This window comes from Bombina bombina, chromosome 8 (genome assembly GCF_027579735.1).
Source record: "Bombina bombina isolate aBomBom1 chromosome 8, aBomBom1.pri, whole genome shotgun sequence".
Classification (NCBI taxonomy): Eukaryota; Metazoa; Chordata; class Amphibia; order Anura; family Bombinatoridae; genus Bombina; species Bombina bombina.
In genome coordinates this window covers 132,562,330-132,589,687 of record NC_069506.1, presented here as the reverse complement: position 1 = coordinate 132,589,687, position 27,358 = coordinate 132,562,330, and the positions used below count along the sequence as shown (strand labels likewise).

At 38.7% G+C, this 27,358-nt stretch overlaps 1 non-coding gene across 1 annotated transcript; it reads right to left on the bottom strand.

Moving 5' to 3' along the window:
- Nucleotides 1-18,207: 18,207 nt before the first annotated feature.
- On the bottom strand, nt 18,208-18,280 carry TRNAF-GAA (transfer RNA phenylalanine (anticodon GAA)). The gene has a single exon. It is a non-coding gene; the product is annotated as a tRNA-Phe (tRNA).
- Between the last annotated feature and the right edge of the window lie 9,078 nt (nt 18,281-27,358).

Genomic DNA, 27,358 nt, shown 5'->3' with positions numbered 1-27,358 from the left:
TAGAGCATAATTTACCGCCACTGCAACTCTCAATACCAGCGGTGCTTACGGACGCGGCCAGCTTAAAAAACGTGCTCGTGCACGATTTCCCCATAGGAAACAATGGGGCACTTTGAGTTGAAAAAAAACCTAACACCTGCAAAAAAGCAGCGTTCAGCTCCTAACGCAGCCCCATTGTTTCCTATGGGGAAACAGTTTCTAAGTCTGCAACTAACACCCTAACTTGTACCCTGAGTCTAAACACCCCTAAACTTACACTTATTAACCCCTAATCTGCCGCCCCCGCTATCGCTGACCCCTGCATATTTTTTAACCCCTAATCTGCCGCTCCGTACACCGCCGCAACCTACATTATCCCTATGTACCCCTAAACTGCTGCCCCTAACACCGCCGACCCCTATATTATATTTATTAACCCCTAATCTGCCCCCCACAACGTCGCCGCCAGCTACCTACAATAATTAACCCCTAATCTTCCGACCGGACCTCACCGCTACTATAATAAAGTTATTAACCCCTAATCTGCCTCACTCCCGCCTCAATAACCCTATAATAAATAGTATTAACCCCTAATCTGCCCTCCCTAACATCACCGACACCTAACTTCAAGTATTAACCCCTTATCTGCCGACCGGACCTCGCCGCTACTCTATTAAATTTATTAACCCCTAAAGCTAAGTCTAACCCTAACACCCCCCTAAATTAAATATAATTTAAATCTAACGAAATAAATTAACTATTATTAAATAAATTATTCCTATTTAAAGCTAAATACTTACCTGTAAAATAAATCCTAATATAGCTACAATATAAATTATAATTATATTGTAGCTATTTTAGGATTAATATTTATTTTACAGGCAACTTTGTATTTATTTTAACCAGGTACAATAGCTATTAAATAGTTAATAACTATTTAATAGTTACCTAGTTAAAATAATTACAAAATTACCTGTAAAATAAATCCTAACCTAAGTTACAATTAAACCTAACACTACACTATCAATAAATTAATTAAATACAATACCTACAAATAAATACAATTAAATAAACTAACTAAAGTACAAAAAATAAAAAAGAACTAAGTTACAAAAAATAAAAAAATATTTACAAACATTAGAAAAATATTACAACAATTTTAAGCTAATTACACCTACTCTAAGCCCCCTAATAAAATAACAAAGCCCCCCAAAATAAAAAAATGCCCTACCCTATTCTAAAATAAAAATAAAAAAGCTCTTTTACCTTACCAGCCCTTAAAAGAGCCTTTTGCGGGGCATGCCCCAAAGAAAACAGCTCTTTTGCCTGGAAAAAAAAACATACAATACCCCCCCCCCCAACATTACAACCCACCACCCACATACCCCTAATTTAACCCAAACCCCCCTTAAATAAAGCTAACACTAAGCCCCTGAAGATCTTCCTACCTTATCTTCACCACGCCGGGTATCACCGATCAGTCCAGGCTCCGATGTCTTGATCCAAGCCCAAGCGGGGGCTGAAGACGTCCATCCTCTGGCTGAAGTCTTGATTCAAGCGGCGGCTGAAGAAGTCCATCATCGGGCAGAAGTCTTCATCCTATCCGGGCAGAAGAGGAGATCCGGACCAGTAGACATCTTCATCCAAGCGGCATCTTCTATCTTCTTCCATCCGACGACGAGCAGCTCCATCTTCAAGACCTCCGGCGCGGATCCATCCTCTTCTTCCGACGTCCTAACACAGAATGAAGGTTCCTTTAAGGGACGTCATCCAATATGGCGTCCCTCGAATTCCGATTGGCTGATAGGATTCTATTGGCATTCTATTGTCTGTTCCGATCAGCCAATAGAATGCGAGCTCAATCTGATTGGCTGATTGGATCAGCCAATCGGATTGAACTTGAATCTGATTGGCTGATTTCATCAGCCAATCAGAATTTTCCTACCTTAATTCCGATTGGCTGATAGAATCCTATCAGCCAATCGGAATTCGAGGGATGCCATCTTGTTTGACGTCCCTTAACGGAACCTTCATTCTGTGTTAGGACGTCGGAAGAAGAGGATGGATCCGCGCCGGAGGTCTTGAAGATGGAGCCGCTCATCGTCGGATGGAAGAAGATAGAAGATGCCGCTTGGATAAAGATGTCTACCGGTCCGGATCTCCTCTTCTGCCCGGATAGGATGAAGACTTCTGCCGATGATGGACTTCTTCAGCCGCCGCTTGGATCAAGACTTCAGCCAGAGGATGGACGTCTTCAGCCCCCGCTTGGGCTTGGATCAAGACATCGGAGCCTGGACCGATCAGTGATACCCGGCGTGGTGAAGATAAGGTAGGAAGATCTTCAGGGGCTTAGTGTTAGGTTTATTTAAGGGGGGTTTGGGTTAGATTAGGGGTATGTGGGTGGTGGGTTGTAATGTTGGGGGGGGTATTGTATGTTTTTTTTTCCAGGAAAAAGAGCTGTTTTCTTTGGGGCATGCCCCGCAAAAGGCCCTTTTAAGGGCTGGTAAGGTAAAAGAGCTTTTCTATTTTTATTTTAGAATAGGGTAGGGCATTTTTTATTTTGTGGGGCTTTGTTATTTTATTAGGGGGCTTAGAGTAGGTGTAATTAGCTTAAAATTGTTGTAATATTTTTCTAATGTTTGTAAATATTTTTTTATTTTTTGTAACTTAGTTCTTTTTTATTTTTTGTACTTTAGTTAGTTTATTTAATTGTATATATTTGTAGGTATTGTATTTAATTAATTTAATAATAGTGTAGTGTTAGGTTTAATTGTAGATAATTGTAGGTATTTTATTTAATTAATTTATTGATAGTGTAGTGTTAGGTTTAATTGTAACTTAGGTTAGGATTTATTTTACAGGTAATTTTGTAATTATTTTAACTAGGTAGCTATTAAATAGTTATTAACTATTTAATAGCTATTGTACCTGGTTAAAATAATTACAAAGTTGCCTGTAAAATAAATATTAATCCTAAAATAGCTACAATATAATTATTCGTTATATTGTAGCTATATTAGGGTTTATTTTACAGGTAAGTATTTAGCTATAAATAGGATTAATTAATTTAATAAGAGTTAATTTATTTCGTTAGATAAAAATTATATTTAATTTAGGGGGGTGTTAGGGTTAGGGTTAGACTTAGCTTTAGGGGTTAATAAATTTAATAGAGTAGCGGCGAGGTCTGGTCGGCAGATTAGGGGTTAATACTTGAAGTTAGGTGTCGGTGATGTTAGGGAGGGCAGATTAGGGGTTAATACTATTTATTATAGGGTTATTGAGGCGGGAGTGAGGCGTATTAGGGGTTAATAATTTTATTATAGTAGCGATGAGGTCCGGTCGGAAGATTAGGGATTAATTATTGAAGGTAGGTGGCGGCGATGTTGTGGGGGGCAGATTAGGGGTTAATAAATATAATATAGGGGTCGGCGGTGTTAGGGGCAGCAGATTAGGGGTTACAATAGCGATAATGTAGGTTGCGGCGGGTGTGCGGTCGGCAGATTAGGGGTTCAAAAAATTTAATCGAGTGGCGGCGATGTGGGGGGACATCGGTTTAGGGGTACATAGGTAGTTTATGGGTGTTAGTGTACTTAAGAGCACAGTAGTTAAGAGCTTTATTAACCGGCGTTAGCCCAGAAAGCTCTTAACTCCTGACTTTTTTCTGCGGCTGGAGTTTTGTCGTTAGATTTCTAACGCTCACTTCAGCCAAGACTCTAAATACCGGCGTTAGAAAGATCCCATCGAAAAGATAGGATATGCAAATGGCGTAGGGGGATCTGCGGTATGGAAAAGTCGCGGCTGGAAAGTGAAAGTTAGACCCTTACCTACACGACTCTAAATACCAGCGGGCGGTAAAAACCAGCGTTAGGACCCCCTAACGCTGGTTTTGACGGCTAACGCAGAACTCTAAATCTAGGCGTTAGTCTTAGAATATCTAACAAGTTCTGGTTAAACAACACAGAATGTAATTATTTATTAAATTGTGCATATTGGTCTATTATGTGTAACAAAATTATAATCTTATCAATTTTTATTTTTATGCTCCCTTTGTATATTTATATAGTTATACTATTTTCGTATTAATTTAAAATAGCTATTTTACTCCAACTTGTATTACTGTTACCTATCGCCATCTGGTGGTCTGTAATCCAAACTGCAATGCATTTATGTTTTTTTTTTCTTTTGGAATCATTTTGTGAAAACCATAGTCAGGAGGAAAGCTAGCTAAGCAGCAACAATGGACTACTGGTAGCGTAGCAGCTGTTGATTGGTTGCTGCACAATGCACATATACCTCTTTTCATTGTCTTATCTGATATGTTTAGCTGACACTAGTGCATTTCTGTTCCTTGAACAAAGGATACTAACACAAATAGCATTGCATGCATGCACAGTAGTCTGAATCATGAGCATAATGTTTTTGGGTTCTATGACTTTTGAAGATTATTCAGATGTCAGCTTCCATATCTCACTAAGGACATGGATACACTGAAAATTTCTATGTGATCATTATGCACAAAGTAAGTTATTTGCTGTTTTTTACACAATCTGTTTCTTTTTACGTTTTAATTTACTTTTCTTTTTCTATTGTTCTCTACCTCTAATTTGTCTTTTCTCTCTTGCAAGGTGTACACTTTGATCCATTTTGAAATATGGAACATCTGAAGAATTTTTCCAGACTGGATTTCCAAGCAAAACGCGAAGTGATAAATAATGGAAGACCAATGCCTGACTTTAGAGAACTAGTTCAGCCACAGAAAAATATAACAAGGTCTTTTCAAACAGAGTGGTATCAGGGAATAGGGTGGCTGTGTGGCTGTGCTACAAATAATCGCCTTTACTGCTTTCCATGCCTTCTGTTCTCCACTACCGACAACGTTGGACAAGTACAGGATTTGCAGATTGTAAAAATCTATCCAGGGGCCTCAATATACACGAGAAATCACTCAGTCACATCCAGAATCTAATAGCTTTTAAAACCTTTGGAACTGCAAGGATTGATGCAGCTTTGAATGAACAGAGAAGATTAGAAATAAGCAACCACAATGCTAAAGTAAAAGAAAACCGTGAGATTTTAAAACAATTAATTAATACAACCATCCTCCTAGCAAGGCAGGAATTAGCATTTCGTGGTAACAATGAAGGTGCAAACTCTTGGAATCGTGGCAGCTATGTGCAGGTAGTATATTTTATAGCAGAGATCCATGACAAGTTAGCTACGCATTTGGAGACAGCCACAGTTTTTACTGGATTATCTAACAGAATACAAAATGATTTAATAGTATCAGTCGCTGATGTCATTAGAGATGACATAAAAAAGGAGATTGATGCAGCCCCATTTGTTGCTATTGAAGTAGATGAGATAACTGATGTCACTAACAAATCCCAGATATCTGTAGTTTTCCGTTATGTGACGAACAATGAGTTGACTTGTGAGGTTAAGGAGGCGTTCTTAAGATTTGATGAAGTAATTGACAGACGAGCAACAGCTATTGCCAATTATGTATTTGGAGTGTTGGAGAAATACAATTGTTTGGAAAAGCTGGTAAGTCAGACTTACGATGGAGCTGCTGTGATGGTATCAGATCTTAATGGGGTTCAGGACAAGATTAAAGAAAAAGTTCCAGAAGCAACATTTTTCCATTGTTATGCCCACAAATTGAACCTGGTGCTTTTGCATTCAGCAAAATGTATGCCTGAGTGTAAACTATTTTTTTCAAAACTTGAGCATCTTGTCTCTTTTATCAATCACTCAACCAAGCGCACCCACCTACTGGACGATGTTGTAAAGAAACGTTTACCAAGAGCGGCACCCACCAGATGGAGTACAAACTCCAGACTAGTGCAGACGGTCAACATGTACCTACCTGATCTGCATGCTATGTTCGGGATTATAGTTGATGATGAATAGAAATGGGAGGGTGACACCGCGTTGCTTGCTTCTGGATTTCTACAATGGCTGAATAAAGCATCAACCTGCTTCTTACTTATGACATATGAGGACATTTTCTTAAAAACTGACGGACTCTTTCTTATACTACAGAATAGAATCATGGATGTTGCATTCTGCTGTGCGTCAATTCGTGAAGTAATGGCATTTCTGGAACGCCAGAGACAAGACTTTGATGCATTCTATAAGCGATTTGAGGACAGATGTGTCAGATTTGGGCTCACAGAGAATGAGAGAGGCAATCATCCTATAAGAGATGTAAGGAGAAGGATGTTTTTTAATATTCTGGACAATGTGATTGTTCAGATGAAAGCACAGTTTGATCATTATGAGGAGCTATCGTTTCTCAGTTTGGTTGACTGCACAAAACTTAAAGAAATTTCAGAAAATTTTGATGATGCCAAACTGCAAAGGCTAGGAAAATACAGAAAGCACTTTGATTTGCTTCGACTCAAATGTGATCTGGTGGGCTTATACAGTGCAGAAAGAGTAAGAACTGAATGCAAATCACTGTTACAGCTCCTCAATTTTGTGATTGAGAATGATCTGATGAATGGTCTTCCAGAGGCTGTAAAATTATTCAAGCTGGTGCTCACAATGCCAGCTACAACAGCTTCTGTAGAATTATCATTTTCTACATTGAAGAGAATAAAAACCCACAGTCGCAATAGGACTGAACAGAGTCAGTTGACTTTCCTCACTGGCACTCTTGTCTATTGAGACACCAAGGCCTAGATTTGGAGTTCGGCGGTAAAAGGGCTGTTAACGCTCCGCAGGCTTTTTTCTGGCCGCACCATAAATTTAACTCTGGTATCGAGAGTTAAAACAAATGCTGCGTTAGGCTCCAAAAAAGGAGCGTAGAGCATTTTTACCGCAAATGCAACTCTCGATACCAGAGTTGCTTACGGACGCGGCCGGCCTCAAAAACGTGCTCGTGCACGATTCCCCCATAGAAAACAATGGGGCTGTTTGAGCTGAAAAAAAAACCTAACACCTGCAAAAAAAGCCGCGTTCAGCTCCTAACGCAGCCCCATTGTTTCCTATGGGGAAACACTTCCTACGTCTGCACCTAACACCCTAACATGTACCCCGAGTCTAAACACCCCTAACCTTACACTTATTAACCCCTAATCTGCCGCCCCCGCTATCGCTGACCCCTGCATTACACTTTTAACCCCTAATCTGCCGCTCCGTAAAACGCCGCCACCTACGTTATCCCTATGTACCCCTAATCTGCTGCCCTAACATCGCCGACCCCTATGTTATATTTATTAACCCCTAATCTGCCCCCCACAACGTCGCCGACACCTACCTACACTTATTAACCCCTAATCTGCCGAGCGGACCTGAGCGCTACTATAATAAAGTTATTAACCCCTAATCCGCCTCACTAACCCTATCATAAATAGTATTAACCCCTAATCTGCCCTCCCTAACATCGCCGACACCTACCTTCAATTATTAACCCCTAAACTTCCGATCGGGAGCTCACCGCTATTCTAATAAATGTATTAACCCCTAAAGCTAAGTCTAACCCTAACACTAACACCCCCCTAAGTTAAATATAATTTTTATCTAACGAAATAAATTAACTCTTATTAAATAAATTATTCCTATTTAAAGCTAAATACTTACCTGTAAAATAAATCCTAATATAGCTACAATATAAATTATAATTATATTAGAGCTATTTTAGGATTAATATTTATTTTACAGGCAACTTTGTAATTATTTTAACCAGGTACAATAGCTATTAAATAGTTAAGAACTATTTAATAGTTACCTAGTTAAAATAATAACAAATTTACCTGTAAAATAAATCCTAACCTAAGTTATAATTAAACCTAACACTACCCTATCAATAAAATAATTAAATAAACTACCTACAATTACCTACAATTAACCTAACACTACACTATCAATAAATTAATTAAACACAATTCCTACAAATAAATACAATTAAATAAACTAGCTAAAGTACAAAAAATAAAAAAGAACTAAGTTACAGAAAATAAAAAAAATATTTACAAACATAATAAAAATATTACAACAATTTTAAACTAATTACACCTACTCTAAGCCCCCTAATAAAATAACAAAGCCCCCCAAAATAAAAAATTCCCTACCCTATTCTAAATTAAAAAAGTTACAAGCTCTTTTACCTTACCAGCCCTGAACAGGGCCCTTTGCGGGGCATGCCCCAAGGATTTCAGCTCTTTTGCCTGTAAAAAAAAACATACAATACCCCCCCCCAACATTACAACCCACCACCCACATACCCCTAATCTAACCCAAACCCCCCTTAAATAAACCTAACACTAATCCCCTGAAGATCTTCCTACCTTGTCTTCACCATCCAGGTATCACCGATCCGTCCTGGCTCCAAGATCTTCATCCAACCCAAGCGGGGGTTGGCGATCCATAATCCGGTGCTCCAAAGTCTTCCTCCTATCCGGCAAGAAGAGGACATCCGGACCGGCAAACATCTTCTCCAAGCGGCATCTTCGATCTTCTTCCATCCGGTGCGGAGCGGGTCCATCTTGAAGCAGGCGACGCGGATCCATCCTCTTCTTCCGATGTCTCCCGACTAATGACGGTTCCTTTAAGGGACGTCATCCAAGATGGCGTCCCTCGAATTCCGATTGGCTGATAGGATTCTATCAGCCAATCGGAATTAAGGTAGGAATTTTCTGATTGGCTGATGGAATCAGCCAATCAGAATCAAGTTCAATCCGATTGGCCGATCCCATCAGCCAATCAGATTGAGCTCGCATTCTATTGGCTGATCGGAACAGCCAATAGAATGCGAGCTCAATCTGATTGGCTGATTGGATCAGCCAATCGGATTGAACTTGATTCTGATTGGCTGATTCCATCAGCCAATCAGAAAATTCCTACCTTAATTCCGATTGGCTGATAGAATCCTATCAGCCAATCGGAATTCGAGGGACGCCATCTTGGATGACGTCCCTTAAAGGAACCGTCATTAGTCGGGAGACATCGGAAGAAGAGGATGGATCCGCGTCGCCTGCTTCAAGATGGACCCGCTCCGCACCGGATGGAAGAAGATCGAAGATGCCGCTTGGAGAAGATGTTTGCCGGTCCGGATGTCCTCTTCTTGCCAGATAGGAGGAAGACTTTGGAGCACCGGATTATGGATCGCCAACCCCCGCTTGGGTTGGATGAAGATCTTGGAGCCAGGACGGATCGGTGATACCTGGATGGTGAAGACAAGGTAGGAAGATCTTCAGGGGCTTAGTGTTAGGTTTATTTAAGGGGGGTTTGGGTTAGATTAGGGGTATGTGGGTGATGGGTTGTAATGTTGGGGAGGGGGTATTGTATTTATTCTTTTACAGGCAAAAGAGCTGAAATCCTTGGGGCATGCCCCGCAAAGGGCCCTTTTCAGGGCTGGTAAGGTAAAAGAGCTTGTAACTTTTTTAATTTAGAATAGGGTAGGGAATTTTTTATTTTGGGGGGCTTTGTTATTTTATTAGGGGGCTTAGAGTAGGTGTAATTAGTTTAAAATTGTTGTAATATTTTTATTATGTTTGTAAATATTTTTTTATTTTCTGTAACTTAGTTCTTTTTTATTTTTTGTACTTTAGCTAGTTTATTTAATTGTATTTATTTGTAGGAATTGTGTTTAATTAATTTATTGATAGTGTAGTGTTAGGTTAATTGTAGGTAATTGTAGGTAGTTTATTTAATTATTTTATTGATAGGGTAGTGTTAGGTTTAATTATAACTTAGGTTAGGATTTATTTTACAGGTGATTTTGTTATTATTTTAACTAGGTAACTATTAAATAGTTCTTAACTATTTAATAGCTATTGTACCTGGTTAAAATAATTACAAAGTTGCCTGTAAAATAAATATTAATCCTAAAATAGCTATAATATAATTATAATTTATATTGTAGCTATATTAGGATTTATTTTACAGGTAAGTATTTAGCTTTAAATAGGAATAAGTTATTTAATAAGAATTAATTAATTTCGTTAGATAAAACTTATATTTAACTTAGGGGGGTGTTAGTGTTAGGGTTAGACTTAGCTTTAGGGGTTAATACATTTATTAGAATAGCGGTGAGCTCCGGTCGGCAGATTAGGGGTTAATAATTGAAGTTAGGTGTCGGCGACGTTGAGGGGGGCAGATTAGGGGTTAATAAATATAATATAGGGGTCGGCGATGTTAGGGGCATCAGATTAGGGGTACATAGGGATAACGTAGGTGGCGGCGATTTGCGGTCGGAAGATTAGGGGTTAATTATTTTAAGTAGCTTGCGGCGACGTTGTGGGGGGCAAGTTAGGGGTTAAGAAATATAATATAGGGGTCGGCGGGGTTAGGGGGCAGCAGATTAGGGGTACATAAGTATAACGTAGGTGGCGGTCGGCAGATTAGGGGTTAAAAATTTTAATCGAGTGGCGGCGATGTGGGGGGGACCTCGGTTTAGGGGGTACATAGGTAGTTTATGGGTGTTAGTGTACTTTTAGGGTACAGTAGTTAAGAGCTTTATAAACCGGCGTTAGCCAGAAAGCTCTTAACTCCTGCTATTTTCAGGCGGCTGGAATTTTGTCGTTAGAGCTCTAACGCTCACTTCAGAACGACTCTAAATACCAGCGTTAGAAAGATCCCATTGAAAAGATAGGCTACGCAAATGGCGTAGGGGGATCTGCGGTATGGAAAAGTCGCGGCTGAAAAGTGAGCGTTAGACCCTTTAATCACTGACTCCAAATACCAGCGGGCGCCCAAAACCAGCGTTAGGAGCCTCTAACGCTGGTTTTGACGGCTACCGCCGAACTCTAAATCTAGGCCCTAGACTTTTAATGTTAAAAGCTAAAGACAAAGGATTTCTACAAGAACGTAACCGAAAAGTTTGTTTTAAAAGAAAGACGAATGGACTTTATTTATAAATGAGACTCTGTAGGTGCCCGACCACAGAAAAGAAAACATGTCTGCAGTGCTAAAAAAAAGTCCCAGTTTCAAGTGTTCATGATTACACCCCACCACCAGTTCTAATTTGTTCTATGTTATTTATTAAAGAGTTCTATTTTTTTTTTAAAAATTGTCTTTTTTTTTCTCTGAAGCTATTTTGCAATACCATGTTCAAATGATGCAATATTATCCAAATTTTAAAAACTTTTTTTTTCTACAGGTAATCAACATATTTCAGATGAGCTGGTGCTTTAGTGCAGTGTTTTAAACCCACTGTGGTCCTCAAGTACCCCAAACAGGCTATGTTTTATTTTATTAAAGCTGAACCAGTGCAAAGGTGAAGTAATCGGCTGAATAATAACACCATGGTTACTAACCTTCTCTCACATATAAACTGATTATTTCATATGTGCACTGGTTCAGCTACAAGGAAAACCAACCCTGTTGTGGGCTTGGGGACCACGTCTGAGATAAAATTTTTTAGTGTAACTGTCAAATTTTACTATTTCAATTCAAAGGGACCTGCAGAAAAAATTCTATGTCATCACAGAAAATGAAGAAAGTTCTGCCTCTTGCAAGGTAAGACAATGTACTCTTTCATTTGTCTTCAATGAGTATAATCAGTGGAACTGCATTTGCCTATATAATCATTATTTCATTTGTTTCTTACATGTATGCGTGTGTTGTAAAAAAATGCTAATTGCCCTTATGCAACCTGCTAATTTAATCGTCAATTTAAGCTACCTCTATGGTTCATATATTGGCTTCTTCTCGTGCATATCATAGCCAGTGCCTCACTTGCCTCTGACCTCACCGCACGTCACTGTTTTAAGGGCTATTGGTAGTTTAGCATTAGATTAGGGGGTGTTTTTATTTTGGGGGGGGGCTTTTTAATTTTCATAGGGATTAGGTTTAATTTTTTTAATTTTTGATAATTTGTTTATTATTTTCTGTAATATTAGATTTTTTTTTATTTTCCGTAATGTTAGCTTAATTTAAACTTATTTTTTTTATTTTTAAAGTAGGTTTTTATAATTTTAATATTTAGTAACTTTAGTATTTTTTAATTTAGGTAATTTGGGTTAATTTAGGGGGTGTTAGGTTAGGGGTCTTTTTTATTTTCATAGGGATTAGGTTTAATTTTTTTTTATATAAAGTTTTTTATTGAGGCAACAATGTAAAACATACATGCATTGAAAAATACGTTCGTCCCATTTGGTTACACGGGGGACAGAAGGCAGCTCAATTACAAATGCATAATATGAATAAAGAAAAAGAATCATTAACATTGATTGTCAAATGATTCTCTTAAAACATAAACAGTAAAACATTCATGACAGACATGCGCCTTAGTTACCTCATTTTACAGATGAACTACATTAGGGTGGGTTTAATATAACTGAAATGATTCTGTGCTGTGCGTTATTACCTGGAAGGTTCACTTAAAACTTTGCAGAACCTACTTTAACCTGACCTGTAGTGGGCCTCTTAAAAAATAAAAAAAATAAAAAATAAGGAACATTATACAAGTTAGGGTCAGGCAGGTGTTTAGGGAGTACCCAAGTGGATCTCACCTTGGCCAACTGCAGAGGATTCAATTACTTATTTGTAATCAGGCAGGCGAAGAGAGGAGGAAAGGAAAAGAGGAAATGAAGAAGGAAACAGATGAGAGGGGATTGGGAGGGAGAGGGAGTGGAAGAGCAAGTTCTTCCAGTTAAGCTATTCGGCTGTACATATGTGGGGTGGTTGATTTTCCAGAGTTGGGTCTATATAGAGCGTCACTAACTTTATGCAGTCTCTTGTCTGTGGAGCCATTTGTCCCAAATCCTCCAGTAGGAGTCTAGTTTGTTCAAGTGTCGAAAGAAACCTCGTTCCATAGAGGCAAATGTCTCTAGGGTTTTCTTTATAGTAGTCAGAGGGGGGGGGGGGGTTCTGGTTGTCTCCAGCATCTAGCAATCGAGATCTTGGCTGCTGCAAATATGAAAATCGCTAATTGTTTCATAGGTTTAGGTATTTTCATAGGAGAATATGGAGGAGAGCAACTTTAGGTTCTTTCGGGAATAATATTCCAGTGGATCTACATAGCTTGAACACCTCGTCCCAAAGACTATCTAGCCCTGGGCATGACCACCAAATGTGCAGGTCGTTTCCCACCTGTCCGCAGTTTCTCCAACACAAAGGGGAGTGAGTCGAGGACATCTGTGCTAGTCTCAGGGGAGTGTAGTGAGAGTTTAACATTTAGTTCTACTTAGTTAGTGCAGTGAAGTGTATTCTTGGTGAGTGAGACAGCACATGCCCAGGTCTTATCAGAGATTGTACATTTTAGGTCTTGAGCCCAGGCCTTCAGCTGCCAGACATCTTCAGCCACTACATCCTTCATGATTACACTATAATGGACAAAGAGGGGATGAATCTGAGTCAAGCCCGACTGCCACCTCCCCTCACAAACAGAGCATTGTCTCAGATTTGAGGTTGGGAAGCCCCAACTAGTGAGAAACTTATGTAGTCTGAGACGTTCAAATTGAAACCAAGGTGACAAGAGGTCACATCTGTCCGGTAATGGGTCAGCCAGCTGTAGCATATTCTGTTGGTATAGGTCAGACACGTGAGAAAGCTTCCATTTCCTCCATTGTGTAGCATGTGAGTTTGGGAGACCACGTAGCAGACCGGAGATAGAGTGGATTATGGATGGGTGAGGGGCTATCTCAGTGTAGTGTCTGATAGATTTCCAAATGTCCAGATTCTGTCTATTGATAGAATTTTGGATACTTAACCGGTTAACTTGATAGTCCGGAAGCCAGGGTAGATCCCCTAGGGTGATGCCTGATGGGAGAGAGAACTGCTCAACTTTTGTCCATCCTTGGGGGTTATCAGTAGAACCCCAATAGGAAATGTGGGTGAGGCGAGCAGCCTCGTAATAGATGGAGAGGTTAGGAAGAGATACACCAACGAGATGAAAGGGTTTTGTAGTGTTTTCTTAGAAACTCTAGGTTTCTTCCCTTGCCACAGGTATCTCATGATCAGGGCATTGAACCTATCCAGGCAGTCCCTGGGTAGGTTTATCAGTAGGCATCTAAAGTAATAGAGAATTTTTGGGAGAATTGTCATCTTAACCGCTGCAATGCGCCCCAACCATTAGACCTCTCGGAAGGTCCAAGAATTCAGCAAACTTCTAATCTCCCATAAGGGTTTGTCATAGTTCCTCTCCCTCACTATATTGATGTTGGGTCCCAATTGAACTCCCAGATGGGTAATGGTCTCAGACGCCCAATTAAATGGGTAGGAATCTCTGAGGATTTCCAACTCAAATTGTGGGATATGAATCGGCAGGGCTTCCGTTTTATAGAAATTAATCTTGTAAAAGCTCAGAGAGCCAAACTTGGTGATAAGATCAAACAGTGCTGGGAGTGAGCCCAAAGGATACATTATAAAGAGGGTGATATCATCAGCGAATAATGCTATTTTTTCCCCCACCACTACATTCTCAGCTTGACTCAGGGGGACGCCGCGTATTAGAGGTGACTGTCTAATAGCTTGGGCCAGAGGCTCAATAGCCAACGCAAATATTATGGGCGAGAGGGGGCAGCCCTGTCTCGTCCCATTAGTGATGGGGAAATCCGATGAGCAAATACCTAGCCCCTAACTTTGGCATATGGGGAGCTGTACAAGGCTTGAATGGCTTTAACAATTTCGCTAGGGAACCCGAACTGTAGCAACACTTCCCACAGGTATTCCCATCTGACCCTGTCAAACGCTTTCTCTGCATCTAGAGGCAGGGCCAGCATGGGAACATCCAGTCTATTAGCCGTAGAGAAGATGTTTAGTATCCTCCTAGTATTGTCTGGGCCCTCTCTGCCCCATGTAAACCCCACCTAATCCGAGTCGAGTAAGGCAGGGGGTGAGGAGGCGTAACCTATTGGCCCATATTTTGGAGTAGAGTTTCACATCAAAATTGATGAGTGAAATGGGATGATAGCTGCCGCATTGAGATGGGTCTTTGTTAGGCTTTGGTATGGTGAGTATCGTGGCCTCCAATAACTCACTTCTAAAAGTACCACTGTCTCTAGCCTCTGAAAAGGCCCTGAGCAGGAGTGGAGAGAGAGCAGTCCGGAAAGTCTTGTAAAACATGGCCGTAAATCTGTCCGGGCCTGGGGTTTTGCCAATTTGGAGCTGGTTGGCAGCTCCCTTTAACTCTATTGAAGAGAGTGGAGCAATGAGCGAATACACATTATCCACCATCAAAGTAGGAAGTCCCAAGGTTTTTAGGAAGCCTCTTATTTTGGTTCAGAGAAGAGGATCTCCGGATTCCGTTTTATGAAGATGATACAATTCCGAGTAGTAAGCCGCGAAGGCTTCACCTATATCCCTAGGGGACGTGACCTGCAGGCTCCCCTTGTTTATGGAAAGAATACGGGAACTCCCTCGGAGTTTGCGTGCCAAAAGAGTAGACACTTTATTCCCTTGATAATAAAGGAGCTGTTTAAACCTACTGTATGTATAGCCTCTTGGTTCCGGTTAGTCTCCATCTCTTTAATCTGACTGCGGAGGACTTTCACTTCCGAGGAAACCTCTGGGGTGCGGTTAGCTTTATTGAGTCTTTCTTTAGTTCAGAGATTAGCAACCAAAAGGCCCAAAGGGGCACCCTTCGACTGTTTGATGGCGGCCTGCCTGTGAATACAGACACTTCTAAAATAGGCTTTTAATGCTGCCCAAATTGTCTGCTGGGAGGTGGGAGAATTGGAGTTATGGGTGAAATATTATTGAATAGAGTTTTGAATTAGGGGTAGGAAGTCAGGATCTGACCAAAGACGGTCCGGCAGTCTCCAGCCCAGGCGAGATGATGTGTGTAAATTAAAGTCGAGAGAGAGTATCAGGGGCGTCATGGTCTGACCAGGAGCAGGGCTTGATTACAGTCTTACGAATTTTATTAAGGGTCCATGTGTCCGTAAAGAAATAGTCCAGTCTTGAATAGGAACTGTGTGGCCTAGAGAAAAATGTGTAATCCCTAATGGTGGGGTGGCATGCTCTCCAGGTGTCATAGAGGTTGTATTGTGAGATGAGATCTCTGAACCTTTTGGCTGTGGTGATTGAATATGAGTCAATTGTTTTACCGGCCCTTACTTTTTTATCTAGGCAGGGGTCCCAAATCATGTTAAAATCCCCCCCTACCAGTAAAGTCCCTGACTTAAGGCTGTCAATACTCTGAAGTAAAGTCTTCAAAAACCTAGGTTGATTTTGGTTCGGGGCATATATATTGACAAGCGTGAAAAGCTGGTTATCTAGTTTACAAATGAATACAAGGAATCTGCCTTCCGGGTCCGATTCTAAATATATGTTTTCAAAACTGACTTGTTTGTGAATGAAAATGGCAACTCCTCTTGATTTATCAGAGTGTGAGGCTGAGACGAAGTGAGTATAGAGTGGGGATTTGAAGATTGGCAGTGTGGTAGATAGCCAATGTGTCTCCTGAGAGAATATAACTTTGACTCTGTTGGAATACATATAAATGTTCAGGAGGCTACGCTTGGTAGGAGAATTTAGGCCTTTTCAATTTAGTGAGGCAAAAGTGAGAGTATTCGGTCCCCAATCCATATTAGGGAGGGGAGGAGTGGGGTCAGGGTGAGGAAGGAATAGAAATAGGACAAGATATAGGAAGTTAAGAGGAAGAGCAAGGGAAATGACAGGGAGAGGGCTATCTCCACCTACCTGAAGATGTTATTTTGCAGTTGGTACTTGGGATGGTAGAAAGCTGGGCGTTCTGATATCTAGGTAGCAAAGCATGTCCCTACAAGGGCTAGGGACCAAATAAGCAACTGTGTAACAAAGAAACAAAAGATAGCACAAGTTATAGATATAGACTTGTGTTAAACCAAAATTATAGTCGAAGAGACTGGCGGCACTATTCACCGCCTAACAAGGAACTAGAGAGTTTACCAAGAGGTAATCCGATTCCTTGATCTCATCTCAGAAATACCAATTTGGGGGGGGAGAGTACGGAGGGAGAATCTAGTATATAAACTACAGAGTGACCTCTCGGTGGGGGGCAATTGAGGGGCCACGGGGGAAGTGGGGAGTGAGACAATATAGAGCTGTAATACTCCGAAACAACATAAGAAACAGTCACAAATACAGTGAGAATGATAACTTCATTAGGAAAAACAACGGGAAAAAAAAAGTGTTATGATGTTCGGGTCCCAAGCCATCACAGGAGGGTCTCTCAACATTGTAGGGTACCATGGTCTATTGGTAGTGGACTCAGCAGTCATCCAGGCTGGTGTCTGGGGGTAAGCCTGAGAACGGAGGAGGGTATTACCTTGGTAGGAGGAATGAGTCTCTGGTTCTGAACCCTGGGCGTATCAGTAGGAGTTTCTAAAAACTGTACCTACTTTAACTATAAACATGTAATTTCTCTTAGAAACATGGGACAGTGCATGTGCAAGAGTAGGATTAATTATTGAGTATGGTATATGTCTCCCTATGTCCACAACCTTATGACGATATTTTTACAAAACAGGAAATTCTGGATTCACCCTCTTTTGCACATGTGATAAATCGGTAGTATGTTTCGTGCAATGTACAGTGATTATTGTATTGTAAAATGATTTTGAAATGTGAATGGGTAAAGCCTTTTGTAGTCATGTGCAGCATGACAAGTGTTTCCATTCGACAGGTTTTAAACTAACGCTTATTTAATTAAGACTTTGTCCAACTTGGAAAGGGAAGGCATCCAAAGACCAAGCCACTGCCGAAATCCAACCAGGGACCTTTAGATCTTCAGTCTAACACTCTCCCAACTGAGCTATTTCGGCTACATGCCCAGTGCATTTTAGTCTCTAATGAGAGATGATATTTTTACAAAACAGGAAATTCTGGATTTGCCCTATTTTGCACATGTGATATATCGGTAGTATGTTTCGTGCAAGGTATAGTGATTATTGTATTGTAAAATGATTTTGAAATGTGAATGGGTAAAGCCTTTTGTAGACATGTGCGGCAGTAAAGTACATGACAAGTGTTTCCATCCTACAGGGCTGAATCTAATGCTTATTTAATTAAGACATTGTCCAACTTGGAAAGAGAAGGCATCCACAAACCATAGCACTTTATTTGGAAGAGGAATATCAATTCTAGTACTTCGGTTCCTATCATGAAAAGACATATCTAGGAGAGGAGTTATTTTCCTTTCTTAGAAATTGCAAGGAGTAAACTACTAGCAGTAATGGAAAATTGTCATTTGCAGAATGTATTCGGCGATTACACTTTATTTTCTAAAGTCTTGCTCTGAAGGGGAAAAAAATGAAGCTACTTTGAAAAGAGAATTATATCTACTTTAAACCAAGCCCCTGCCGAAACCCAGGATCGAACCAGGGACCTTTAGATCTTCAGTCTAACGGTCTCCCAACTGAGATATTTCGGCTATGTGACCAGTGCTTTTTAGTATCTAATGAGAGACGATATTTTTACAAAACAGAAAATTCCAGATTCACCCTATTTTGCACATGTGATAAATCGGTATTATGTTTCGTGCAAGGTACAGTGATTATTGTATTGTAAAATGATTTTGAAATGTGAATGGGTAAAGCCTTTTGTAGACATGTGCGACAGTAAAGTACATGACAAGTTTTTACATCCTTACATATACAACCAAAGGCAGTTGCAGAAAAGCATACACTTTACAGCACTCAGATCCCACAGTAATTATTGTAGGTATAGCGTGGTATGTGTGTGAAAAAAATACACATTTTTAGAACATTAAACTTTAATAGATATTGTTAAAAAATGGGCACACTTAAAAACACTAGAGAACTGGTGGTTGTTAATAGTTAATTTGCCTGGAATTATATAGGACCAGGATAAATTGTAATATAAACTAGTCAGATATATTCTGAGATAAACCTAGGTCTTAGGTTTGTAATATGATTCCTATTGTGTGATGCCTCAAAAGTGGGTGGGACTGTTTAGTTAGACAAAAAAGTGTTTAGTGCAAACAGTAAAGCCAAATATAGGTTTCTCGATACTCAGTGAATATATAATGTAAAACCAACGTGCTAATATGTTCTTCACCCGTTAAGACACTGGTGAAGTATCTCTTAATCACAAATCTAGAGTATCAGATGGAGATTGGTGTAATATCTCCTTAAATAGTATCGTTCATAGGCTAATGTTACACTACTGTTGTTGACACTTGTAATCAGATGTCTCAGATACTATGTGGATTAATCTTGTGGTTTTTGCAAGTAACTTAGGCTGTCAGTATAAAGCCTAAATGATCAAATTACCATTGATATTATATATTATCTAGTGGCAAATTACGTTGGATTCTATAACAGTCTCAGCACTTTAAGAAAAGTATCACAGAAATAATAGTATCACTGTGTATAGTGATAATATATTGAATAACTATATGTCCCAGGAACTACTGTCATGAATGTGACAGCTGCAGATGCAGTTTGTATAGTGACTAGGTTGGAATATTGTTACTGAATTACTAACATGGGTACCGTCTCATAATGAGCCTCGTAATTTTACAGAAAGAATGTGGTTATGAAAAATTGTGTTTAGGTTGCAGTAGTAACTATATATAAGTAGTTGCTGTGATGTTAGATACTGCATTGTAATTTAATCGGTGAGCTTATTATAACTGGACAGGGATTGTTTCTGTAAAAAATACTACAATGGCATAGCAGTGTAATGTTAGGTAAATTAGTATTTGTATTTATATTGCAGCCCTATCGATCTTAACATAACGATTGTAGCATACATTATTATTAAGTAGCTAACTGCTTATATTTCAAAACGTATCTTATCACAGCATAGGTATCCAAATACTGACTTACTGCACTTTATTAGTGATTATTGGCTGTACATATGAATAATCAGTACCCACTGCCCAACATCTCATTTATATGTGTTTATGCAGAAAGGTTGTGGCATAAATTAGTATTTATTTGCTGCCTGCTTAAATATGCAAGCGAGTATTACCATAGTATGAATATTCAAGTGTCCAACAGTCTATAATCTGTGGCAAATTAACAACTGAATATATAAATATTTAGTACCAGGTAATCTCACTTAATGTTCAATAATAGTAAAATACTCCATATCATCCCCTTTCCCTCCTTTGAGAAAATTGTGCTAGGTTAAATAATATTATAGTTTCGAATTAGTTATATAAGTAGCTCCGGAGTTATAGTAGTGATACAAAATAGGAAGCCAAACTGTACAAGACCTCTGGTCTAAGTATGTTATTGCAGGAGTCACGCTCCCAAATATAAATCTCTATCTGACTAATCTGAGTATACGTTCATCGTCAGCTCACATATCATATTAACAACCTAATAGTTCTACTAGATTTAAAACTGAGGGGTTCCAATTCCCCTTACTCCTGACATGTTTCGTCGGACACACCGGCTGTTTCGAAGATGGGGCGCCACGGATTCCGTGGCTTTTTATAGTCTGTAACCACGCCTCTTTTGACGTAATGACGAATCGGATCATGAATCTTATGATTGATTTAGTAATACTACGGAACATTTAATTTCACATTGTATGTAGAAAATGACTTGTTTGAATATACCTCAGAGGTCGGACCAATCACACGATATAGCAAGCAATGGTCATATGGTACAATTGTGATACTTACTGCTACTATTTTTACTGAGACTGATTGGTCTCAAATGTATCATGTGAAACTTTACCTGTTACATTGTGGTAAAAATTTCAAATGCAGAAATTGTTCCATCTGCAAACACCTACTCCCTGTAAAGTCCGTAAAGGACAGATTCAGTCAGAAACACACAATCCAGTCTCATATCATTGTAACACCACAAGTATTATCTACGCCATTACATGCAGTTGTGATCTGCATTACATTGGTATGTCCTCTAGAAAACTTCGTACTAGAATGCTTGAACATCTGAGTAATGTTAGAAATGCAGCAAAAGATCTATCAAACCACAAGAATATCACCAGTGTGGCGTCTCATTTCTTAAATTATCACAAAGGGCAAACCAGTGGGCTATAACTACTGTTAATAAGGCCTACATTACATTATTATGAGCCCATCCCAGTATATTTCTAGTAGTGCCATCACATCCTTTTTCCTTTGAATCTAGAATTGTACCTAGCAATAGGTTTCTTGTGATAGAGCACACTCCATCTACTTTATAATGGTGAATAATTACAAAACAGATAGACTCAACAGACAACAAAAAAGACTTAATGATCTTAATGAAGTATTTAATGTAGAAAATATAGGAACACCAAACAACAATAAAGATCAAATGGAATATACATTAAGAGACATCCATAAATTATTTTGCAAACAGGATAAAGTCTGTGGAATAAACATTTCTTTGACAAATATATAGAAAGAAAATTAATTCCATGAGGCTTAAGAATTCAAATTTTCCTAACCTATGAATTAAAAAACCCAGAACATAGCAAGGAATGGGAGGATGCCCTATCAGACTGTTCATTCAAATTAATGAAAATTTTAATAAAAAAATTATACAGCTCAGCACGATAGAATAGAGACTGAAATAGAGGACCTAACTATTAAACTAGAAACATTTGAAAACCTACCAGAATTTGAGGCGAGATATAAAAAATATCAAGTAGAACTAGATAAATATGAGGCAGAAATAAAACAAACAAAACAATCAAAACTCAATAGAGACATTGCTGACTTCAAAAATAGCAAAGTGTATAAATGGGGAAAAAAGTTCAAGCAAAACGCCATAAAACAAACAAGAGTACAAGTCATAGACAGCGATGCCTCAGATCTTTAGGGCAGTGAATCAGATACTACAGATACAGAAAGTGTTGCACCCAGTACCTTTACTCATATGATAACCAGACAGGAGAGGAAAAAACGCAAGGATTTTTTAGAAGAGGGTATTTCAGAACAAGAAGAGCCACCAGGAGGGGAGGCAGAAATAAAACTAAAACCATCCAAAACCAAAGAAAAACAAAAGCAAGATTCCAAACGATGGAAACATTACAAAAGACCACCAAGTCCATTTTCAAAAATGAGACTGACTTAATTCAAGTAATACATTTATCAAATAAGATTTTATCTGTAGAACATCAATCAGTACTAAAGAAAGGTCTCTCATTTTGCCCCACCGGCTGCTTAGATAAATTTGAAACAACAAAGGACATCGAATTACACCTCAGAAAAATTCTGCTAAAAAAACAATTCATGAAAAACAATGATTTAACTTGTGAAGTTGAAGGAGCCAATACCAACTGGACAGATGAGGAACAAGTAAAGATCCAAGCTATTCAGGGTCTACTAAGAGAGAATGAAATGCATACTGATTTCAACTGGAGAGAAATGATTGTAAATAAATCCAAATATATACCAAAATTCAATCTTTCAAGACATGTTGAAATTTTCAATGAAATGGTGGCAAAGGAAATTTCAGAACTACATATTCAAACAATACAAATGAATCTGTCAAAACCTGAGACTAAAGCACTACAAGAAATGAAAAAATGGGATGATGTACTCATTAAAAATTCAGATAAAGGTGGTAATGTGGTGATCTGGCCACAAGACGTACCTATGTGAGGTACATAAACAATTACGAAATAAAGAATGTTATTCAAAATTAGTATTTGATCCCACTAATAACTTTCATGAGAGTTATAATAAAATAATAACGAATGCCATGAGGGATCAGATCATAACATTGAAAGAAAGTAAATTCTCTTCAGTTCTTGATCCCAAAATTGCCACATTTTACGCCATACCTAAGATCCACAAAAATCCAACAATGCCTCCTGGATGCCCCATTGTTTCGGGAATTAATAATCTCACCGAAAAGGCGAGTCAATATGTGGACTTTAGACTTAGGGAATTTGTCACACAAATGCTATCCTTTGTTAAAGACACAATGGAAGTTCTGTACCATCTTGAAAATATCCAAATGACTGAAAATACTCTACTAGTAATGGCAGATGTCGAAGCACTCTATACCAGTATAGATCACCAACTGGGATTAAAAGCTGTACAACATTTCCTGGATTGCTCATCTGAAGAAGAAAAAGCTCATGATAATTTTATCATGAAGCTACTCAAATTTATCTTATATCACAACTATTTTGTGTTTGACCAACAATTTTACTTGCAGATAAGAGGTACTGCGATGGGCACATCATGCGCACCAACCTATGCAAATCTTTTCCTAGGTAGTGGGAGCAACAAACAGTATTGTCAGATACCAATGCACCCTTTACCGACTATATACCATATACATAGACGATGTGTTCTTCCTATGGGAAGGACCATCAGACAAACTAACTGAATTCCTGACCAAACTCAACAATAACAATTTGAACATAAAATTAACATATGAACATAATAATAAAGAAGTGACATTTTTGGACCTAAAAATATGTAAGGGAGAATCTGGGGTGATACAAACTGATTTGTTCCGAAAAAAGACGGCAATAAATAACATACTTCATGCTACTAGTGGACATTCACCAAATACCATCAAGGTATTACCTATAGGAGAATTCTTAAGAATGAAGAGGAATTGCTCCGACCTAACAACTTACAAATGCAGAGCAGATGAGCTACAATTTCGATTACAGCAAAGAGGATATAGTAACAGAAGCATTAAAAAAGCAAGACAAAGAGCAAATGTAACTAATAGAAAAGATCTGTTACAAAAAAAGAATAAAAATACAGATCAAAACACCCGACTAATCCTTACTTACTCACCGCAGGCAAATGAAGTAATTCACATTCTTAACAAACATGTACATATTTTCCAAGCCGATCCAAAACTGAATAGCATTATTGGCGATAAAATTCAAATTGGACATAGACGTACTAAAATCTTAAAAGATGTCCTAAGCCCTAGTCACTTTGCTAGAAGGAAAGTCAAGAGTGACCATATATCACTAGGGAATTTCAAATGCAGAATTTGTTCCATCTGCAAACACTTACTCCCTGTAAAGTCCGTAAAGGACAAATTCGGTCAGAAACACACAATCCAGTCTCATATCAATTGTAACACCACAAGTATTATCTACGCCATTACATGCAGTTGTGATCTGCATTATATTGGTATGTCCTCTAGAAAACTTTGTACTAGAATGCTTGAACATCTGAGTAATGTTAGAAATGCAGCAAAAGACCTATCAAACCACAGGAATATCACCAGTGTGGCGTCTCATTTCTTAACTTATCACAAAGGGCAAACCTCAGCATTTCAATGCTATGGTTTGGAAAACATATCTTTAGGAATTAGAGGAGGAAATTTAGAAGAAACCCTATTAAAAAGAGAAAGCCAATGGATATACCTCATGAATTCAGTTTTTCCAGCAGGCCTGAATGAGAATAACAATTTCTTCACTTATCTCTAATAACTCCTATATATAAACAAAAAACAAACTTGAACTAATGGCCATATCTCAGTAAATATGTATTTTGCTTAAATATTAATAATTAATAATGATTTAATAACACTCTACAGAGTGAAACCTGTAATAAACTGTTTTATAAATACATGACTTTCACAATCACTTAAACACTAAAAATTCACATTATATCACCACGCCTAAGAGATATGTCCAGGTGTGGCACTTATATTAATAATAAAAATCAAACATCAGTGACACTCATTATTACCAATTTTTTCACTACATCACCAATTTGAATTATTCTCGAATTATATTAATTTGGGTCTTATAATTTAATTATTTTATTTTACTCACACACTTTGTTATACTTTAGGCACAAATTAATTTTAATAAGTAAGCACACTCTTCTTATTCACTAAATTAATAATCATGAAATTATTAATATAAAATTAATATAATATACTACAATTATACTTATCAATGATAGTAGTTATCAATATCAGTAAATTTATTGTGTAAATATCATATTAATATATGATCAATTAACAAGTCATATTCCGTATTTACTAGTGATTATACATAATCCACAATGACATCCCCTACGGTTATAAGAAGTCAAAATTCAGCCGATCTATATGAATTTAAGTGGTAGATATCAGAGTGGAGATAGTGCTGTATTTAGGATAAACTATGATGACATGTAAGGTGTCAAAAGTGGAGGGTTAACTATGAATGAGCCGCTAATATCTGATAGAAGGCAACATACAATATATGTGATACAAATTGCGAAAATTCACAACAACTACCTCATATGAACTGTATTATGGTTTTGAGTTAATTATTTGTTTTCCATTCTAGAATTCAATCTGGGCACATAGTGTTATAATATAATTATAGAAAACACACAGTTCTTAAATATGGCGCAAGGATAGATTTTTACCACAATGTAACAGGTAAAGTTTCACATGATACATTTGAGACCAGTCAGTCTCTGTAAAAATAGTAGCAGTAAGTATTACAATTGTACCATATGACCATTGCTTGCTATATCGTGTGATTGGTCCGACCTCTGAGGTATATTCAAACAAGTACATTTCTACATACAATGTGAAATTAAATGTTCCGTAGTAATACTACATCAATCATAAGATTCAAGATCCGATTCGTTGGGGGAACTTCCGGGTAGCGGCCATGGCAGGCTGCAAATTTATCAGCTCCTGCAACTTTCTGCACAAGAATGAGTAAATTTCCTTTTTTACCACTTCATTGCATACTTTTTTTGGATCTTGGATATACAAGAAAGGGAGCCTGTTCACACCATGCTATTATCTTTTGCACAGAGACAATACTCAGCGTACCGGAATGATTCAAGGGTTGCGGCCTACCATCTCACTACCCCCCCTGCAGGACATTAATTTTTCTCTGTCGTTAAGAAGCAGTGAATCCCGTAAATCGCTGCAAATTTTCTCCTCTACAAGGCACAATATCTTTTCAGAGACCCACTGTATGTTTTACCCTTGCTTGCTGTACTCTCTTATATACCCGCTATGCAGATCCCCTCAAGCTTCCTGGGGGAGTTGCGCAGTTTGCTCCAAAATCATCATGCCGCCCTAGAAACTAAGCTTACAATGGCATTTGGTCTCGGCAGTTCTAATTTATCCTGTACTCTTACCCTACCTACAGTTTGCGAGATGGAAAGAGGGGAGGCTGGCGCTTTGGGGCCCCGGCGCCTAGCCCCTGCCTCTAGTACATCATATGTAAGCAGATCGCCTGGATCTACGGGAGCAGTACAGCAGATTGACTCAGAGTTGGGAATAATGGCAGCGGTTGTTTTGAAAAACTCTGCCAGCATGCTGCAAGTTCAAGTTGGAGCTTTACTAGGACCACAATTGAAGAGACCGTGGGTGCGAGAAACTATGGAACGCAACAGGCAACTGCTTCCAGTACAAAAGCAAGGCTGCTCCGGTGTGATTCCCTTGTTACAGGCTAAATGCCCCCCTTCAGCCGCAATGAAGCCGCATATGCTCTCCTGCGATGGAGTTCACGGATTGCCGATTAGGACATGATCATATACACATTAGCGCGTTGTTTGGGACCCAGGAGCCTTGCTCCCCTCTCATGCTCGAGGGGTGACTTGAGGGCTAATAGGTGTGGCAGTCAGCTGCTAACTGAACATTAAGGTAAACCGTACTGACTGGGGAGCCAAGAATGTGATGACTTTAAAGCCCATTACTACTTCAAGCAGTGTCTCTTTGCTCCCTATATAACGGTCGATGGATCTTATTGCATGGACTCTAGGTTAATGTTAATTATTGCTCATATAGTTTTCCTTCTGCATATTTACATTTTTTTTCATAATTAAGCACAGTTTGGTACTAAACATTGGTGAAAGCTCATGTTGATCATATCCTATGAATGTGTGGTTGCATTATATTCTATGTATTTAAGCATTGTACAGGTTTTTGAATTTTACTCTGAGGCTATAACCCCCTTTATATTGCGCTGCAAAACTCTCTCTCAATGGCCTTTAATGCAGGCTGGTCCTGCACATGTATCCTTACTTTGAGTTATGCTGGTACTTACACATATGCTACCTTGACCAGGTTTGAGAGCTGAATACCCGCAGGAGGTAGTATTATATTATACTGCTTATATCTTAGCATTCCCATTTAGACATCCAGCATAACCTAACCACAGTTGCATACCATTTGGCCGCATTAGCCCCTTCATTATCAATATAACCCTTCTTCTTACATATGCAATAAAGGGGATCATCAGACCTACAGTTGCATCTCTTGTCATTTGGATATAAGTTAATATTACTTGCCAACTGTATTATAAGAATGTGCGCCATATTCAGTATGTTTTTCTTTGCAGTGCCCATGTATAGTATCATATGTCAAAGAGGGCATAACATGCAGATCATTTTTTCTAGTACCATTGCTTGGCTATTTAGTTTTAATTATTTTGTGTCATAAGAAAAGATACATTGACTTAGGGTAGGGATTCATAATTGGCTATTGAGAAATACTAGCATGGCGTCTAGTCTTTAGGGTTTGTCTGCTTCCAACCTGATTCCCCCCCCTCTTTATTCATATAATGGCAGGGATCGTTAGAA